This window comes from Humulus lupulus, chromosome 2 (genome assembly GCF_963169125.1).
Source record: "Humulus lupulus chromosome 2, drHumLupu1.1, whole genome shotgun sequence".
Classification (NCBI taxonomy): Eukaryota; Viridiplantae; Streptophyta; class Magnoliopsida; order Rosales; family Cannabaceae; genus Humulus; species Humulus lupulus.
The window spans coordinates 17,907,410-17,919,994 of NC_084794.1; positions in this window are offsets into that span (position 1 = coordinate 17,907,410).

Sequence of the window (12,585 nt, forward strand, 5' to 3'; positions counted from 1 at the left end):
TTACAACTCTCAAACAAAATATACAAGTAAATAGAACAAGAGAATAAGAAGAAAATCAAAAGAATAAAAAGAAGAACAGAAGCACAATCAAACTCTCACTTACACAACCTAAGTGAAGAGGATTGGGGATCACCAACTTGAACAAGGTTTAAAACCTTTGTCCAAAAGATTATTTCCCCCTAACTCAAGCACTAAGGGATCTCTCTCAGATATTGGAAAAGCTTTATGGAATTATCAAGCCTCAATGTGTTTCTAGCCAAGTGCTCTAGTGGATAGAAAAGTTGTGTCTTACAAGTGAGCTATAAGGCTCCTATTTATAGAGTTTAGAGACACCCTTTGAATTTCAAATTCCACCAACCCCCATGGCTATTACCAATGTTTAATTGGATTAATATGGAATTAAAAAAGAGATTTGGGAGTTATTTGGGTTTTTTGAGCCGTTCAACAAATATTGAAAAACCTGAAAATTGGTCAGTTTTTTGGCCTGTGGCCGCGGCCAGAGAAAATGGTGGCCGTGGCCACTGGTCTTTGTCCCACAGGCCGCGACCACTGACCAATTTCAGCACAAAAAATTGTGTTGTTTTTCCAAACGGTTCCAAACCCTCCCAAATGATTTTGTAACTCCCAAAACCATTATTGGGGTTAAAATCATATCTCTAACAGCCATATCACATATGGCTTTATGAAATTCATCTCAATATTGTGTAACAACAATATTACATAATAAATGGTAATATTTGGAAGTTACAGATTTATAACACCAAATATGTTACATTATTTGGATATATCTCATATATCTAAATATTGTAACTCTCTATTATATGTTACAATATGTGACACACTTTGTCACATTTATTTAATCTAAAACATTATATTATAATATAATATAATTTTACATTATATTATAAAATAATATAACATTCCCCCACAAGATTAAATAGTTAGCTATTGTAACACTTATTTAATCAATCATTATATTTTGACATATAACATATCCCCCACTTGATTAAATAAGAACTCTCTCTTATAGGAGTCATTGCAGTAGTGCATAAAGTAAAGTGTTTTTCAACTTGAACTTTACTATAGTGTAATTATCACAAAATTTGTCGAAAAATTAGGTTGCACTAGGCATTGAACCATCTTTTCATGATGACGAATCGGTGATAACACACACACATTTGCGATGTTCACTTGAGACCTCTATGTCTCTCTTTGCACTATTAATGGCCATGTGCACTTTCCATTCATGGACGTTCTTGAGAATACTCCCAATTCTCATGAGAGGCGGCACCACCCCTAGGTCCATATAGGTAGAATTCTTACAGTATTTTGTTACCAAAAATACTTGTCTTTACAAGACTGAATTCTATTAAAAAACCTTTCGGTTTGAACCCTCCATTTGGTAACACACAAGTACTCAATATCTCAGATGGGACTTGTTTTGAGTACAACTAATATTCACTTGATTGACTTGTTATTACCTATTGAACCTAACACTAGTTGAATAACTAGTGTTAAGATAGGTTACCGTCAATCGTGAATCTCTTTAGGGAGTTTAAGTCCCATCCCTTGAGATGATGCAGCCACTAAATCCCTCGTTAGTGGCTTAGTGAAAGGATCCGCCAGATTTTCACTTGTTCTCACAAAGGATATTGAGATGACTCCTCTTTGAATCAATTCTCTTACATATCCATGTCTTAGACTAATGTGTCTAGACTTCCCATTATACACTCTACTGTATGCTCTAGCCAATGTCGCTTGGCTATCACAATGAATCGATATAGTAGATACATTATCTTTGATTAGGGGAATCTCTATCAACAAATCCCTTAAACATTCAGCCTATTTGCCGGTAGCAGCTAAAGTTATGAACTCTGCTTCCATAGTGGAATGAGATATACAGGTTTGTTTCTTGGAACCCCAAGAAATTGCACCTCCACCAAATGTAAATACCCAACCAGTTGTGGACAAGTTGTCCCCAAGATTGGATATCCAACTTGCATCTGTATATCCTTCTAAAATCGAAGGAAATTTGGAGTAGTGAAGGCTTAGTCCTTTGGTTTTCTTAAGATAACCTAGGACTCTTCCAATTGCCTTCCAGTGATCCACACTTGGATTACTTGTAAACCTACTAAGTTTACTTACCGCAAATTCTATATCAGGTCTAGTGCACTGGGCAACGTACATTAGACTCCCTATAGCATTAGCGTACTCCAATTGAGCCACCGCTCTTCCTTCATTCTTCTCTAGTTTTACACTATGATCGAATGGAGTATTGGCATCTTTATCCTTGAGATGGTTAAATTTGTTCAATACTTTCTCAACATAGTGGGCTTGCTCTAACGCAAAACCCCCACTATGTTTCTTTACTTTGATACCGAGTATGGTATCAACTTCTCCAAGATCTTTCATCTTGAAGGTTGATGATAGAAACCTCTTCGTTTCTTCTATCCCTTTCATGCTATTACTTAGAATAAGCATGTCATCAACATATAAGCAAACAATGATCACATATCCCTTACAAGTTTTGGAATATAAACACTTGTCTCCATTGTTATGTCTAAACCCATTAGACATGATGGCTTGATCAAATTTCTCATGCCATTGCTTAGGAGCTTGTTTCAATCCATATAAGGATTTTACAAGTCTTCAAACTTTATGTTCATATTTTGGTAGGACAGACCCTTTGGGTTGTTCCATATAGACCTCCTCATTGAGGTCACCATTAAGGAATGTCGTTTTGACATCCATTTGATGAACATACAAGTTGTGTATAGAAGCTAGAGTGAACAAATTCTTATAGAAGTTGTTCTTGCAACAGGCGCATAGGTATCGAAATAATCGATACCCTCTTTTTGCCTAAACCCTTTAGCTACTAATCTAGCTTTAAAGGTTTGAATAGTGCCGTCAGTGTGGTATTTTCTCCTAAATACCCACTTACACCCAATTGGCTTAGACCCCGGTGGGAGGTCTACCAATTCCCAAGTGTTATTGGAAAGAATGGAATCCATCTCATCATTGAGGCTTCTTTCCAAAATGCACTATCTCTCGATTGCATAGCTTCTCTATAAGTCTTAGGATCATCCTCAACGAGAAGTACAATAGGAATTTTCCTAATGACTTCCTCTCTATTTCCTTCTACCATGTAGAATGAAATTCGTTGAGAATCTATCTCATCCACTACTAGACTTTTATGATTTTTAAGCCTTTGACTTCTTCTAGGTTCAAAGGGTTGCTTTACATTCTTTTGAGAATTGTCCTCTTGAGAATCAACTTTGGATGTAGAAGCTTGAGAATTGTTCTCATATAACATATTCTCCTTTAGAGATGTTGAAGCTTGAGAATTGTTGTCACATAACATGTTATCAAAGAATTCAACTTCTCTAGATTCAATCACAATATTAGACTCTAAGTCTAATAGCCTATAAGCTTTACTATTGTTGGCATAACCAACAAAAGCACACTTTATGGCTCTTGAACCTAACTTTGTTCTATTAGGTTCGGTTTTCTTGCAATATGCAAGACACCCCCACACTTTGAAGTACCCTATGTTGGGTTTTCTTCCTTTCCATAACTCATATGGAGATATCTCATTTTTCTTCATCGGTATTCGATTAAGAATGTGACAAGCGGTTAAAAGCGCTTCACCCCATAAGTTGAAGTTCAACTTAGAAAACACCAACATAGAATTTATCATCTCTAGATAAGTCCTATTTTTCCTTTCGGCAACACCATTGTGTTGTGGTGTATAAGGTGCAGTGCACTCATGAATTATACCATTTTCTTCACAAAATGTATTGAATTCATTAGAGAAGTACTCTCCTCCTCTATCACTTCTTAGCACCTTAATCTTTTTATTTAGTTGATTTTCAACTTCTAATTTATAAAATTTAAAAGCATCAAAAGTCTCATCTTTATGCTTTAAAAGAAACACATAGGTATATCTACTAAAATCATCTATAAAAGTAAGAAAATACCTTTTACCACCTCTAGTTAAAACACAATTTAATTCACAAAGATCACTATGGATTAAATCTAGTAAATTAGATGATCTTTCTACACTAGGAAATGGTTTCTTAATCATTTTCGCCTTAACACATGTTTCACATTTACCATAGTTTTTAATATTGCATGCAATCATACCACATTTTACTACTCTTTTCATGGTAGAAAAACCTATATGCGATAGTCTAAGATGCCACAAAAATAATGAATCATACTCAACAATATAGGCGGAATTAGCATTTTTATTGATAACATTGAAAGTTACATCATTGGTGCACAATTTAACCATACCCTCACAAGAGTACCCCTTTCCCAAAAATACATTTGATTTGGTAAGTATAAGTTTACCGGACTCTAAAACGGCTTTAATGCCAGGCTTACCAAGCAAATCACCACTTACCAAGTTTCTACTCATTTCGGGAACATAAAGTACATTCACTAATGTGACTTTCTTGCCGGAGGTGAAGTAGACATCAATAGTACCTTTGCCAAGTACGTTGGATTTTCCTTCATTGCCCATTTGTATCTCATGGTTGCCCTTTGACTCTTCAAAGGACTTGAACAATGATTTGTCATAGGTGACATGGACGGTGGCACATGTATCATACCACCACCCTTTCCCCTTGCCTTGGACCGCATTCACCTCACTAAGGGTAGCAACTATGTTTTCCTCTTGAGTTGCGTTCACCTTAGGTCCTTGTTGGTCTTTTCTATGTCTACACTCTCTAGCATAGTGACCCTTTTTCCCACACACGAAGCAATGACCTTTCTCGCCCTTAAACTTGTTTGGGTTGGTTTTTGGACCCAAAGGTTTCTCATTACCCTTTTTCCCTTTGTTTTTGGGATGTTTTGGTTGTGACACCGCATTTGCTTTGGAAGTCTCTCCATTAGACCCCTCCACAAGTTTATCTCTACATATCGATTCCTCTTCGATTCGAATATGTTTTTGGATTTCCTCCAAAGAATAATCCTCATTTTTATGAAGGATTATTTTCCTATAGCTCTTCCAAGTTGGTGGTAATTTAGCCACTATAGCACCAACTTGAAAGGCCTCGGGAAGCTCAATCTTTAACACTTTCAATTTATTAACAATAATTTGCAATTCATGTATTTGAGGAAGAATAGGTTTATCACCAAAAAATTTGAAATCAAAGTATTGAGATATCAAAAACTTTTTGGTACCTTCCTCTTCCGCCTTTAACTTTTTCTCAAGTGCATCCCAAATCTCCTTGGCTGATTTGGTCTCGGTGCAAAGGTCATAGAGCCTATCGGATAAGGCATTGAGGATATGACCCTTGCAAAGAAGGTTGTCCTCCTCCATCTTCCTTCTCTTCTCCACCTCCTCGGGAGTGTCTTTGTCGGATGGCTCGGCTAGAGGAGCCAAGGAAGACTCAAGGATGTAGGCGATTTTGAGAGTGGTTAAAAGAAACCCCACCTTGTCTTGCCACCTAGTAAAATTGGATCCATCAAACCTATCTAATCTCACTAGGTCTTGGTTCATGATCTTGATTGTTTCCCCTTCCTTTGAAACAAAAAGGGATAAGCTTTTGAATGTTAAGAAAATATTGTTTTGCCTCAATGGAAATGATTATAATATTACAACTCTATGCAATAATATTACAAGTAAATATAGATTGATTAAATAAGGTTACAACTCTATAACTGAAAATACAAATAAACTAAAGAAAGGAAGAAGATGATGATGAAGAAGAGAATAGTGAGAATACAACTCTAAGCAAAAGATTACAAGTAAAATAAAGTGTTTAGACCAAATGAAAAGATTACAACTCTAAACAAAATATACAAGTAAATAGAACAAGAGAATAAGAAGAAAAGCAATAGAATAAAAAGAAGAACAGAAACACAATCAAACTCTCACTTACACAACCTAAGTGAAGAGGATTGGGGATCACCAACTTGAACAAGGTTTAAAACCTTTGTCCAAAAGATTATTTCCCCCTAACTCAAGCACTAAGGGATCTCTCTCAGATATTGGAAAAGCTTTATGGAATTATCAAGCCTCAAGGTGTTTCTAGCCAAGTGCTCGAGTGGATAGAAAAGTTGTGTCTTACAAGTGAGCTATAAGGCTCCTATTTATAGAGTTTAGAGACACCCTTTGAATTTCAAATTCCACCAACCCCCATGGCTGTTACCAATGTTTAATTGGATTAATATGGAATTAAAAAAGAGATTTGGGAGTTATTTGGGTTTTTTGAGTCGTTCAACAAATATTGAAAAACCTAAAAATTGGTCAGTTTTTTGGCCTGTGGCCGCGACCGCTGGTCTCTGTCCCACAGGCCGCGGCCACTGACCAATTTCAGTACAAAAAATTGTGTTGTTTTTCCAAACGGTTCCAAACCCTCCCAAATGATTTTGTAACTCCCAAAACACATTATTAGGGTTAAAATCATATCTCTAACAGCCATATCACATATGACTTTATGAAATTCATCTCAATATTGTGTAACAACAATTTTACACAATAAAGGGTAATATTTGGAAGTTACAAATTTGTAACACCAAATATGTTACATTATTTGGATATATCTCATATATCTAAATATTGTAACTCTCTATTATATGTTACAATATGTGACACACTTTGTCACATTTATTTAATCTAAAACATTATATTATAATATAATATAATTTTACATTATATTATAAAATAATATAACACGAGACCCCTGTGACCCCAGGCGTGCGATTCTGAGCACCTAAATCCGAGAGAACCCAGGCGAGATTCAACCAGCCCACGCATGGCATCCCATCCTAGTCGCGAGCCTCTTCAATCCACAATCTAACACTTGCCACCACCATCTCTGTTTAGCCTCGAAGACACTTACCACGCGAGAAACTCAGGCGTCCTCCAACAGCCCCAAAAATTGACCCCACTGGCCATCTATCTCAGTCTGAGCTACATATCTTTTGAGAAAGTAGCTGTGATTTTTTCCTCCTGCTACTGGCACCTTGGAGTCGCTGATTTTTGGCTGGGTCGTGGATGCTCGGTTTGGGATTCTGGGTTTGTGGATGAGAAGGAGAAGAAGAACAATAAAGAAGAAAAGGAGAAGATCGGGAAGGAAGGGGAAGAGAAGAGAGAGAGAAAGAAAATTAAATATATGTTTTTTTTTTCATTTTTTATTTTAAAATCTATTTTCATTATTTAATAAATTCATTAATTCAGAAATCTTAGGGTATTTTAGTCATATTGAAATTTTTTTTGGCCAAAATCGAGTTTAGGGTATCATTTTGTTCCATTTTGCAAAACACAGAGTCCGCTTGTCATTTAACAAAACATAGGGGCCGATCGAGTATTCGGGCAAAACAGATGGGCCAAATTGGTATTTTCTCTTAAAATTATTTTAAAGTTTAATTAAATATTTATTTTATTTTATGAATTCTGAAAATATATTTAAATGATTTGAAAATAATAAAACAACTTAAATCAAATAAATCATTAAAATGATGGGTAGTATGATAATATTAAAATTTTAAACGTACGGAGTGTACTAAATTATATAATTTTTGTAAACATATGATATCGATTCATAATTATCAGAAACAGATGTTACCAAATTTATATTTCAATAAAACACAATTGTTGACGCAGTTCTTCAGTAACAGATAATTATACGAATAAAATGGATGGATTAGTGCTAAATAATGAACCGTAATATGAAAATATTTAAATTCCAAACTGGCGAAATTAGTATTGTGGGAAGGTTATCACTCCTTTCTTTTTAGGTGGTTCGAAGGTTAAAATCCCTCTAGTCCACCAGTCAATATTATTGATATCTCTTGAGTATTCCTTACAAAGTGTTTCTTTACAATAAAAACGCCAGCCCCTTGCAACGTCCACGGTCTCGGTACTTATAGGGAGAGGATATCTAGGTGTTGGTAAAGGGGGTCATCCTGTGACCTTCTTACCCATCATGTCATATATGTGACACTTATGATTAATTCCTAAAACCTGACAATGAGGTGTTGTCTAATCAATAGGTAAGGGGAGATAATGGGCCGCATGGCCCAAACTAGTCGTGGGGTGCCTGAACACGCACGTTTATGCTGCGTGTCCGAGAATCCTGGAATGGAATAGACACGGGATGTCTGATATGCGCACGTTTACATTGCATGGTTGACTTCACAAATAGTCGGGGATGCCAGATCTACGCCGCACCTTGAGCTTGTTGTAGCGCTAGCTCGTGATATCCATATTGCTGACCCGTTGCCTTCGAGTATGCTGCCAACTCTTTGATTAGCTCGGGCTAAAGAGGTGGAGACTCGCAACAGCAGCTCAGGGTGGACGGTTTACATGTGGCGGACTGAATTAGGCCCTTTTCTAGCTCGCTAATAACTCGGGGATATTTAGGGCGTACATTTGCCCCCCAAGCCCTTGCTCATGTCACATGACGTCATCTGTGGCCACAGCAGGGGCTTTTGGGTTTCTTTTTCGACTCTTCATGTCCTGTCCATTACGCTGGTATCGGACACGTGGAGCACTATGGTTGGCAACAGTCCGGCTTCCGAGAATCGCATTAAATGGCCTAGCCTATCTTCGACCGTCATTTCGTCTTTCGAGTTGTGACCCTTGTATCTCGCATTAAGGCAATCGAATGGTCCTCACTCCTTTGCCTTTTACGCATATATATTGTTGGCCACCTTTCGCATGAGCCACCCTTTTTTTGAAAAAAATTCCTCATCTTCTCTCTTCTTTAGCCCCAGAAGTCTTTCTTCTTCCGGTTATCGTCCCAGAGGTTTCTTCACTCCAAACACAAGGGTTTCTTCGTGACTCTAGTTCTAAAGGCCCCATCAGGACTCCGACTCCTACGCTCCTTGCGATTTTCACACGGCAAAAACACTGTAATTCCTCTGCCTGTTGTTCGTTTAGATGTTCCCGTTTCTCTTGTTAGGTAAACTTCTTTCTTAGTCGCACACCGTAGGCTGTTTTTCTTTTTGGCTGGTGTTTTGTGCGTAGGTTTTTATCCTAGGGGTATCGATCATATGAGAATATGTTTAGGAATGTGACGTATAGGACAAGGTAATTCTGGGGTGACTTTTTCGGGGAGCTTTTCTGGGTAGCTTTTGGAATGCCTGTTTGGAGAAGGGAAGGCGCTAGGTTTCTGGGGTGCAAAACCGGGTAGCTTAGGGGTCACGCTTCCCAGGCGGTTTTGATTTTTGAAACTTTCCCTCCAAGGCAAGCATTATCCTGACCCTCCTGACACATGGATCCTGAGCAATCGGGGATCTGTTGGGAACATATGCGCATGTTTATAGAACCGCGTGGCCCCACGCACCGCGGTCTAAGATTACCTTAGCCCATTGATGAAAATCATTTCTTGCGCTAGATTCTATTTCCTATTTTTAGGTCACCTATCTAAACTTTCTTCATCTTTGTTCGTTAGGAGACCAGATGTGACCCAGGAAGAACATGCCCAAAAAGAGCGCCGCCAGCTCGTCATCCCAGCAGGCCAGCAAGGGGAAGGAGGTTGTAGCTGAATCCCCGATCCCCCACTTTGGTCCCACCGTTGAGAAAGAGGTCGAGGTGGGACCTGACGCCTTCTTCGAGGCCGAGAGGATAGTCTCGAAGGTTACAACTCAGGGGAAGGTCAACAAGATCCTGCTGTCCCATAACATCGAAATAGGGACAGGCGCTCTTATTGCCCGACCTCCCCTCGAGGGCGAGCGGAGCTGCACACCGCTCAACGAGGAGTTCGCAGCCTGGAGCGATGAACACCTCAAGACCGGGGCCTTTCTACCTATGGACCAGTACTTCACGGACTTTCTGAACTACGTGAGGCTGGCCCCCTTTCAACTCCCCCCTAACTCCTACCGCCTGTTAGCGGGGCTGAGGTATCTGTTCCTGAAGCAGGAATGGGAGGTCCCTACACCGGCGGACATTCTCTATTTATTCTACCTCAAAGCCAGCCCAGATCAACGGGGGCGAGGTGACGGGTTCTACTACTTGACCCATTTTCCCAACTCTACTGCAGTCATCGAGCTGCCCAGCCACCCCAACGACTTCAAGGACCAGTTCTTTATGTCGACGGGGTTTCGCAACCGCGAACACCACTACTTCAATCGTCCTCGTAAGTTCTTTCTATCCTCAGCTCGCAACATCGTCACTGATTTGTTTCTTTCCATGCATATTGACTTGAATACCATCGTGCAACTATTTTTGCGAGGACGGCTAAATCGGTGACCCTCGGGGGTCAATATGAAACCTTGGCGGGGCTCCCCCAAGTGAAAAAGACTACTGCCAGCTCATGTCTGATGAGACGATGCTGGCGTGTAAGTTAATTTCTCCGGGCCAGACCCTGGCCTTGAGGAGGCTGCGGGCCGTCCCAGCAGCTCGCGAACTGGCGCCCATCCCCGATGGGGGTGCTGCGGATGACAACGAGCAGGACGAGGAAGATGAGGTGCCGCTGGTGCGTCGGAAGCAGGCTCTTGAGATCGCCCAAGGGGTCGATGCGGAGTGGATTCAGTCCGGGACAGCAGCCGGCCCCTCTGGCCAAGGTAACCCATACTTGTTTAAGGACTTAGACAGGGCTGCCGCAGACCTACGGCTTGCTAGGTTTAACCCCAGCCATCTCATGCATCGTCATCAAAATGACCCAGACCGTAACATAACTTTACTCCAGTGCGTTGATCAACTAGTTTTGCGCCATGACATGGGCCGCCCTAGGGGCACTGTAGTAGTAGATAACACCCTGGCTTTTAGGTCAGCCTTTTATGAGGAGTATGGGACCAACCTTAGGTCGTGGCCCTCCCTCCTCGAGGGTGTAGTAGCTCTGGGGCTTAGGAAGTATGTAGAGGAGTCCAGTCCTGAGGCGAATCCGGACCTAGAGCCCCCTCTCGTTCGTGAAGTTATAATCTTACTCCCCCGTAGAAGCTCCACGGCCGGAGGTCGTGGCAAAAAATTCCTCCTCTAGCTCGGTGGGTAGGACCTTTTCAATACATTCTTAGTTTTGTTTTTGTGATCAAGTATTTTTACATGTATATTAATGTTTCCTTGTCTTTGTTTCAGGTGAGGAGATGTCACAGCCCGGGGACAACGTCTTGTGATCCATTTTCCAGGGGGGCAATCCTCCCTCCGGGTCATCTGGACCATTTGTAAGGAAGCCCCGGCTGACCAAGAAAACTTCCCCTCCCGGGACCACCTCCAAGTCTCCCGCCAAAGGGAGGGGCCAGATCCCTCCCGCCGCAGAGAAGATGGCCCCACCTCCCCCGCAACCTCCAATCTCTAATTGGGTACTTGAGGTACCAACTGGGACCTTGCAAGCTTCGACTCCCACTGTGCGCATCCCGGTCAACACTCAGGCCCTGGAGAAAATCCCCGAGGCCTTTCGAGGGAAGGTTTACGAAACCACGAGCTATACGGTGGATCATTACTACAATGCCACCCCAAGGGACTTGCGGGAGATTGAGACGAGGAGCCTCGAGAACGTTATGGAGTCTTCACTGGGGATGACCCTCACGGTAAGTTTGCTTAATCAATGGTTCTCTTTGCTTTTTCTAAAGCACATGCCTTATTATATTTTGACCTTGTAGGCAGCTTTGGCTCTACACCGAAGCATAGCTCAGTCCAGGGCCAGGTTTGACGAGATCAGGGGCGAGTTCCAGATTGCTCAGGCCACTCTCGCGTCTGCTCAACAACAAGAGTGAGACGCCAAGGCTGCCCTAACTGCTACCAAGGAAAGTGAGAAGGTCACGCAGGCAGCCTTGGTCGCTGCGCAGGCTGATCTGGAGGCAAACTGGGCTAAGCTACTGGAGGCCGAGGCTACACAAGTCGCCTTGGATGCCGCAAAGGTCGAGCTTGAGGAGGCCAAGGCCGCCCTTGTGGCAGAGAGGGCATCTTCCAGCTCCTCCATGGAGGCCATGCTTTATCATTGCTGGGCCTTCAACCAGGATGGCGATTTTTCCTTCTTGGCGCCGGAGGTGTGGGAGCCCTTCCTCGAGAAGTTCAAGGTTCGACTTCAACAGGAGGCACCCTCTGAGACTGGGGAGATTTCCGCTGCAGGCAAGCAGGATGCCGAAGGAGTGACTTCGTCGGAGCGGCCCGGGGGGGCCTAGGACTTTTGATCCTTCTTTTATTATTATTTTTTTTTGTAATCTTCTACCACGAGGTTTTTTCTCCTCGAGACAATTGGTTTCCCCACATTTCACTTTAATCTATTTTTTTTTTTACCTTTATTGTTATTCATTTTCAACGCATTTGGTAAGAGCTTAGTTCCTGTTAGTGTTTTTATTGATATTGTGCTTTTTTAGAAAAACATCGATCAATCAATTTAAACCAACTTCTAAGTGTTAGGACCTGGTCATACCCAGGACATTAACTTTAAAAACTTAGTTCGCGTTAATTTTTTATTGATATCTCGTGCTTTTTAAGAAAAATATCGATCAATCAATTTAAACCAACTTTTAAGTTTTAGGACCTGGTCGTATCCAGGACATTAACTTTAAAAACTTAGTTCGCGTTAATTCTTTATTGATATCTCATGCTTTTTAAGAAAAACATCGATTAACCAATTTGAATCAACTTCCAAGTTTTAGGACCTGGTCGTATCCAGGACATTAACTTTG